Source organism: Tupaia chinensis, unplaced genomic scaffold (assembly GCF_000334495.1).
Source record: "Tupaia chinensis unplaced genomic scaffold, TupChi_1.0 Scaffold000365_1, whole genome shotgun sequence".
Taxonomy (NCBI): domain Eukaryota; kingdom Metazoa; phylum Chordata; class Mammalia; order Scandentia; family Tupaiidae; genus Tupaia; species Tupaia belangeri.
Window position 1 is genome coordinate 395,213 of NW_006159862.1, and position 8,646 is coordinate 403,858.

The 8,646-nt window shown below is 38.7% G+C and overlaps 1 long non-coding RNA gene across 1 annotated transcript in view; it reads left to right on the forward strand.

Annotated features, from left to right (window-relative positions):
* LOC102482394 (uncharacterized) overlaps positions 1-8,640 on the forward strand; it is a 10,044-nt gene extending 1,404 nt beyond the window's left edge. The window contains exons 2-3 of the long non-coding RNA XR_335239.2: positions 7,615-7,689; positions 8,402-8,640. This is a non-coding gene — a long non-coding RNA (uncharacterized LOC102482394). The remainder of the gene's footprint in view (positions 1-7,614; positions 7,690-8,401) is intronic.
* The last annotated feature ends 6 nt before the right edge of the window (positions 8,641-8,646 follow it).

Genomic DNA, 8,646 nt, shown 5'->3' on the forward strand with positions numbered 1-8,646 from the left:
TAGGGAAAGGTCCTTTGTGTTGAGGAGGGTAGAGTCTAGGAAGTATACTTCTTAAAGGAGTCTTGAAGATGTGAGTCCTGTGGTGAATACCCTGTTGCACCTGAGAGGATCTATCTATAGTGCCTTCCAAACAGGTTTCCATTCTGTAAATGTCCACTCCTTGAGTATTTAGAGTCTGAGATCTTTAAATCCTAGTCTGCCTTCAAATTTGGCATCTAGACATAGGCTGCTGATCTCTCTACCCTGATGGTTGCCCTGGTAGTTTGGGAAGAGTTTGTCAAGATATTTCTGCCTATAAGAAAGATTTAAAATTTTGGATTTGAGGAGATAAGTAACTTTCCTAGGATCACATGATAGTTGTCAGGCATGCTGACTTTTTTTTTTTTTTTTAAAAGGTTTTTGTCAGGCATGCTGACTTTTTTTTTTTTTTTTAAAGAGGTTTTTGCTATAGGGTGTGTGCGCTCGCCAGACAGACAGACAGAAAGCGAGAAATCACCCCCCAGGAGTTATGGCCACGCCACAATCCCTTCTCCATTCTCCTCTCAGGATCTTGGGCACACATGCACACACGCCTGGCATGAGTTTTAAGCCACCGGGTCCGGGACACGAACCATGGTCGATTACATGGGAGTCCAGCGACATAGCCATTACACTAACTGCTGGTCCCAGGCATGCTGACTTTTTGATTAGTGTTTTCCATTTTGGCACAACCGATTCTAAACTACCTTTCATTTATTTCTAAGATCATTTTGGGGACCCCGAGTCAGCTTAGAACCAACATTGCTTCAAAATATTTTGTCTTGGGGCCAGCAGGTGAGAAGAGATCGGCTAACCATAATTTGAGTCCTGAACCCAACAACTTAAACTCATGCTGGGTGTGCATGTGTGCATGCCTAAAATCCTGAGAGTGGCCATCCCTACTGGGGAGAATTGTGATTTCTCTCTTTCTCTCACTCACTCTGTCTGCAGTGAGCTCACATGCCCTAGACCAAAAATCTCTTAAAACCAAAAAATGTGTATCTTAAAAATGTCTTCTGTTTGTTTGTTTGGTTGGTCGATTTTTTTGTCACTGGGCATATACACTTGCTGAAGAGAAATAGCACAGAAGTAAGAGATCTTTCCCAAGGGCTTATGTCCATGCTGCAATCCCTTCTCCTCCAGATTCCTCTTAGGATTTTACGCACAAACACCAAGCATCATTTTCAAACTGCCAGTATCAGGATTCAAGCCATGGTCAAGTAACTGAGAGTCTAGTGCCTTAACCACTATACCTCCACTAGCCCTTACCATGCCTCTTTTTTTTTTTTTAAAGAATTATTTTAACTTTATTTATTTTTTTTTTCTTTTCTTTTTTTTTTTTGGAGAGGTTTTTGCTATAGGGCGCGTGCACTCTCCAGACAGAGACAGCGAGACAGAAAGTGAGAAATCACCCCCATGGAGGATGGTCACGCCGCAATCCCTCCTCCTCCATTCTCCTCTCAGGATCTTGGGCACGCACACACACACGCCCGGCGTGAGTTTTAAGCCACCAAGTCTGGGACGTGAACCGCAGTCGACTACGTGGGAGTCCAGTGACATAGCCATTACACTAACTGCTGGTTCCCTTTAGTTATTATTTTAATTTGACCAGAGAGATATGGAGTGAGAGAGAGAGAAAGTGAGAAAACAAGCCTCCACATTAGGGCTATGAACTGTAATCAGCCATGTGAGAGTACAACGCCCTTAATCACCATGCCACCCTACAGTCCCCCATGCCTTGTTTTATCTTAAACACTTTCTGTGGATTATGTGTCTTCAAAGGGTTAATAAGAACTTGAGTATCTTCCATGTAATGTCAGTTCTTAAAATTATCAGTTGTGTAGGAATATTGTAGAAGCCTTTATTAAATAATTTACATTATTTACAATGGAATAATAAATTGCATCACACTTCTGCTCTAAAGCAGTAAAAGATATTAAAAAATAAAATCAGCCTTTTGGCCGGAACTGCCATCTTCCAGTAATTAACCAAAATAACGAACAGGAAAGAGGAGAGGCACCCGATATATGTTCTCTAGGCCTTTTAGAAAACATGGAGTTGTTCCTTTGGCGACATATCGCGAATCTACAAGAAAGGTGATATTGTAGACATTAAGGGAATGGGTACTGTTCAAAAAGGAATGCCCCACAAATGTTACCATGGCAAAACTGGAAGAGTCTACAATGTTACCCAGCATGCTGTTGGCATTGTTGTGAACAAACAAGTTAAGGGCAAGATTCTTGCCTAGAGAATCAATATGCGTATTGAGCATATTAAACATTCAAAGAGCAGAGATAGCTTCCTAAAACGAGTAAAGGAAAATGACCAGAAAAAGAAAGAAGCCAAAGAGAAAGGTACCTGGGTTCAACTAAAGCGCCAGCCTGCTCCACCCAGAGAAGCACACTTTGTGAGAACCAATGGAAAGGAGCCTGAGCTACTGGAACCTATTCCCTATGAATTCATGGCATGATGGGTGTTAAAGATAAACTAATCTGTGGTCTATAAATAAATAAATAAAATCACAGTACAAGGACTGCATATAAGTAAAAAACTCATTATGTAAAAATCTTAAAAGGTAATTGTCTCTTGTCCAGACAATTATTTTTTTTTATATTCATGGCTTAACCAAAACAGAGTCCACTCACTTCAAATTTATTATGCTATTCAAAATTTTTCATGTGATTATAAACTTGTAGTTATTGATCCTGAGATGGATACTGAACTTGAGCTGTCAAAGATTGCTTTCCTTGACCAAATATGAAGATTTTTGCTAATACTTCTCTCTCCAGATTCATTTCTAGTGGGTAGGGCTATCTCTGTCTCTTTCTATTTCTCTCTGTCTCTCTATCTCACTGTCTCCCTGTGACTTTTAATTTTTTTTGAAGGTGAAGTAGTCTCTGGGCATTTAAGCTTCTCCTCTATTGTGCTGATTGGTGCCTTTCCCCATTTCATTTAGAAAAGGCACAAACCCAGGCCGGGCCCATCCTGAGATGGATACCAAACTTGAGCTATGAAATATTGCTTTTGTGTGGTGCACATGCACACTGCACAGTTTTGTTTCTTGAGTTTTTTTGCCTTTTAAAATTAAAATTGAATGTTTTATTTTTTTCTTCTTCTTCTTCATTCCTGGTCTCTAATTCTTTTCCTTTTTTCTTTATCTATATTTATCTGCTGCTCAGCCTTTACACACTAAGTGCCTAGAAGATCCAAGTGAACACGATCCAAACAACTGAATATGATTAGGGTCAGAATGTTCCTCTAACCCCACTGAATCTGATGTACAAAGAGTGAAAACAGAACAGAAGAGTGATTGCAGAGCACCTCCTCCTGCATGCCTCTGAACATTCAGATTGAACTTCAAGAATTAGGAAGAGGGAACCAGCAGTTAGCGTAATAGCTATGTCGCTGGACTCCCACGTAGTCGACCATGTTTCGTGTCCCAGACCCGGTGGCTTAAAACTCAGGCGCGTGTGTGTGCATGCCCAAGATCCCAAGAGGAGAATGGAGAAGGGATTGTGGCATGACCATCCCCCTGGGGGGTGATTTCTTGCTTTCTGTCTCTCTGTCTGTCCGGTGAGCGCACATGCCCTATAGCAAAAACCTCTCCAAAAAAAAAAAAAGAAAGAATTAGGAAGAAATGCACCATCCATTAGATAACTAGAAATCACTACAGGGTCACAAGAAATATGGAAAAGCAAGAAAATACCTCTCCTCCAAGGGAAAAGAATAACTCCTCTTCATCCTCAGTACAATGGAACTCATGGAAATGTCTGATAAAGAATTTAGCATATTCATAGTGACAAAGCTAACAGAGATGGAAGAGAAGAGAGACATGAACTGCAGAAGAGGCAGGATAAAGGAGCTGACAAGTTCCAGGAGGTGCGGAAATTCTTGCAAGATCTAAAAGAGGAAATATACCTATAAAAAATAATCAAATGGCTATAGTACAGGAAGTCAAAACCTCCCTTGAAAGTATTAAAAGCAGACTAGATCATATAGAAAATTGAATTTCTGATGTAGAAGATAGAATCATTGGTCTAGAAAAATCCACCACGAAGACAGAAAAATGCCCAAAAAACTGAGAATAATATACAAGAAATACTATATACCATCATACATCCAAACATCCAAATAATTGGTATCCCAGAAGGCGAGGAGATATATAAGGACATTGAAGATCTATTCCATGAAATCCTGGAAGAAAACTTTCCAAAGCTAGAGAGACACTCAAAGATCCAGTCTCAAGACATACAAAGGACCCCAAATAGAATCAACCTAAGAAAATCGTCTCCAAGACACATTTTAGCCAGATTGACCAAAACCACACACAAAGACAAGATACTAAGATTAGCAAGAGAGAGCAGCAAGTTACCTACAAAGGATATCCCATCAGGGTAACAGCAGACCTCTCATTGGAAATAATGCAAGAGAGGAAAAGAATGTGAAAATATATTCAGAGTATTAAGGAAAAAGCAATTTCAACCAAGAATACTGTACCCAGCAAGATTATCTTTCATATGGAAAGAAAAGAACATTCTCAGATTTAAAAAAAAAAAAAAAAACCTGAAAGAATTTACCAACACCAGACCAGATCTCCAAGAAGTTCTCAAGGGAGTACTATGCCAGGAAAATTAAATACAGACATACAGAAATAAGAACTCAGAAACTAAGAAAATGGCCAAGTTAATCATAAGGACAAGTCTGGATTTGAATATTATGTCCCAGAATTTGATCGGGAAGATCAAACCACAACAGAAGATAGATTAATTAAGTACATGAGACTGAACTGGTGAAATAGCATTTTATGACTTTTGACTAAAACATTGTTGATTTTCTTCTAGGCTTTGTTTTCCCATTTTAAGGATTTTTGTTCTGTCTTGAGCTGCCAATAGGTTCATGTACCTACTATTTGAACAGAATTCTAACCTGTTTCCCGGCTTTAAGTTTTAAGCAAAGTTCCTTAGCATTTTTTTGATTTATTAAAGCTAAAACTGCTTTTCTTAAAATTAAAAAAATATATTTAAAAATACCTATTTAATGACCATAGTAAGCTTTATAGCATCAGCTAAGTACTACCTTACCGTATATTCATGCTACTCAGAGTTTCACACATAAAGTCAGACATGTACTCACTGATAGGTACATACCAGTTAAACTTGCTATTGAATGAGTTAGACTACTTAAATTTTGTGAATCAGTAAAATGTGGAGGAAAAAAGGAATGGAAAACAACTGTAGACACCTAAGATAGTGTGGGAGGAAGGTTGGAAATGGTAGAGAGTGAGAAATAAGGGTGAAATAAATATATACATGTATATATATGAAACTAGAAATGGAAAATTAATGACAACATGTATGATTAAGCCACTATACAGTATATTCTAGATGGGAAACCACATTTAGAATGTTGTGATGATGCTCAGGGAATGAATGTAAATTAATTAATTTAAAATGTTTCAGAAGAAAATTGCAGTGTACTTGTAATTAGATTCTAGCTTTGTTTATAATTTTAGTTTAATATATTTTGTAAAGCAATACAATGTGAGGGGAAAAATGATCCTCAGAACCAATCTATTTCTTGCTTTGAAAAGGTAGAAAGATTTTGCTGGGGAAAACTGAAAATAATTTTCTTTCAAACCTAGAAAATCCTGCCTCTATATTTTCTGTAAATGTATGAAATTTGAACATTCTTCATGATCTCTCTTGTTATCCCAAAGGCAGAGAGGAGACTACGTAGCACTTTGCACATTTCCCCCCTAAAATCTTAGTCAGACCTCTCAAATGGTGAGAAACCCTTAACTTTTCATGTTGTAGCAGTCAATACTGTTGCTAACTGGAGTCCAGTATATAACCTGCATGTATGTCTCTGGTTAAAGTGAGATTTTTTTTTTCATTATCTTTTAAGCCCTTACCAGGAATCTTGATACCCTGCCAGCTTCCATTAATGCTTTTTTAATATAATTATTTGGTTTTTTTTTTATTTATTCATTCATTTATTTCTTAATTTGACCAGAGAGAGACAGAGGGTGAGAGTGAGAGAGAAAGGAAGTGAGAAAGCAAGCCACCAGATTCAGGACTCAAACCCTGGTCGGCCATGTGGGAATGTCCAGCGCTTTAACCACCATGCCACCTGCTGGTCCCCATTAATGCTCTTTTGATAATGCAGCATTAGTCATAGTGGCACAGCAATTGGAGGACATGGTTTTGATATGGAAGAATGAAGGTTCCTAACACTGCACCCCAGAACTAGGGAACTAGGGAACTGTGTCCAAACAACCAGGGGAATGCTGGGAAAATAGAAGTGTGAGGGATGGCCTTGAAACAAGCTGATATTGAACAAGTTGAATGCTTTCTTTCAGGTAACTCTGCATGAGATCTGCAGTCCATTCTGTGTAGTCTGTCATATTGATTTACCAGACATAGCTCTTCCTATTCTTATGAAAATTTAGCTGATATATTTCTGTAGCATCAATGAGTAATTCAGAAGCAAGATACAGGTTTTATTAGTTATCCCAAATATTGCTAGCATTGCTATGTTTTTTAGAGATATATGTAAACCCTATTTTCTGAGACATCTTCAACTAGTTCAGTACTAGAGACCTTCCTGAAATTACTTTGTGTATCTTCTCAAATATGTGTCCTTTTCTAGTGCATTCTCTGTGTGACTAAATTATTGCTAGTTCATCTATGTGTGTACTTATCCACAAGTAATCTCGAATCCATTTCTTTTGCTATTTTGAGGAAGAGTTAACTTGGTAATATGAGTAAGGCCTTTATAGACATTCTCCAGTATCATTATGTTAGTAGATGTTCACTACTAACATAATGATACTGGAGATTGTGAACTCCAGTATGATGATACTGTGGTTGTGAACTCTTATCCACATAATTACTTGCCATAGGATATGTGAGAAATAGAGTACATTTGCCTGACTGTAATGAAATAGTGCTTAAACATTTTCTTAGCCTAATATTTTGGATTATTATAATGATCCTCAAATAATTCTTTGTATTTAGGCTGTATGCAGTGACCGTGTGTGTGTGTGTGTGTGTGTGTGTGTGTGTGTGTGTGTGTAAATTCCAAATACTGAGTTTTGGTAAATGCTGAAATTCCATTTTCATTTGTTTTAATATTTTTCAAGGCCACCTCATCTGTGGCACTTTGCCATAGCAGGTATTCACGGAATGCAAACTAACAGTCTCCTTACTAAGATATACTTCCATCTTTTAAAGTAAGAACGTGTGACTTTCAAAAGGTATGGAAAAGGTTTGGGATATTTTTGAAGCATGGAAGAATATCATTTTGGATAAATGTTTTAGTTTTTTTTTTTTTTTTTTTTTTTTGCTATAGGGCACATGTGCTCACCAGAGAGATAGAGAGACATAAAGTGAGAAATACCCATGCCGCAATCCCTTCTCCTCCAGTCTCCTCTCAGGATTTTGGGCTTGCTTACACACACACACACACACACCCCATGACACACATACACCATGAGTTTGAGGCCTCTGGGTCTACTGAAACTACGGTTGGCCATGTGGGAAACTAGCAACATAACCATTAAGTCATCTGCTGGTCCCTGCTTTATATTTCTTATAGGCAAGGAAAGTGCACATAAAAACCAAGAAGTGGTAACACATGTAACATCTCAGGAAGGACACAGTCAAGTCAATGGTAAGTTCCATGGTTGTGAACTCTTATCCACATAATTACTTGCCATAGGATATGTGAGAAATAGAGTACATTTGCCTGACTGTAATTAAATGGTGCTTAAACATTTTCTTAGCCTAATATTTTGGATCATTTTAATTTAGAAAAAAATTAACAAAAGTTCAAAATCATAACTGGAAGTCTTTAAAAAAAAAAAAGAAAATTTAAACTTTGAACCTGTTTGGTGATGTGTAAATTGTGTTGGCAGGCAGCCTTGTGAATTGTATCTCTGTCTCTCTTTTTTTATTTAATTTGGTTTTGCTATGGGACTTATGTGTTCACCAGAGAGAGAGAGAGAGAGGGAAAGTGAGACAGCATGCCGCAAGGTGGATGCCCATGCCACAATTCCTTCTCTTCCATTCTCCTCTGTGAATTTTGGGCACACATGCACATGTGCCCAGTGTGTCTTCCAAGCCACTGGGTCAGGGACATGAACTGCACAGTTGGCCATGTGGAATCTAGCTGCTTTAACCACAGGCCCTCTCTTCCTTCGAAGACTCCAAAATTGTTTTAAGTCACTTTGGAAATCAGAAACTTTAATGCCTCTTAGAAAGACTAGGGAAGAATCTGCACCAGTCTTTCCCTCTACCAAATGTGCTGAGGTCAGGAGTTTGGGGACCCCATTACTTAAAGTGGAGAAGTGGGAATGGCTTCCAAGGCCTATTTGTGTCTCTAGAAATGATTGAAGTCCCTGTGGATGCCCAGAAAAAGCTGGTGTTGTGTGGAGCGCCCCCGCCCATCGCCCACAGCGCTCATCTTAAAGATGGCACCTAGTGGAAGCTCACTAAGTGCTCGAAGTTGTAAACAACTTCGAGGAAGTGGTGCGCGAGGAGCGTGGAGAGCACGGGAACATCACATGCAGCCAATCCCTACCCGAGAACTGATTTCCGCACACGTGGACAATGTCCCGATTGGCCAGGG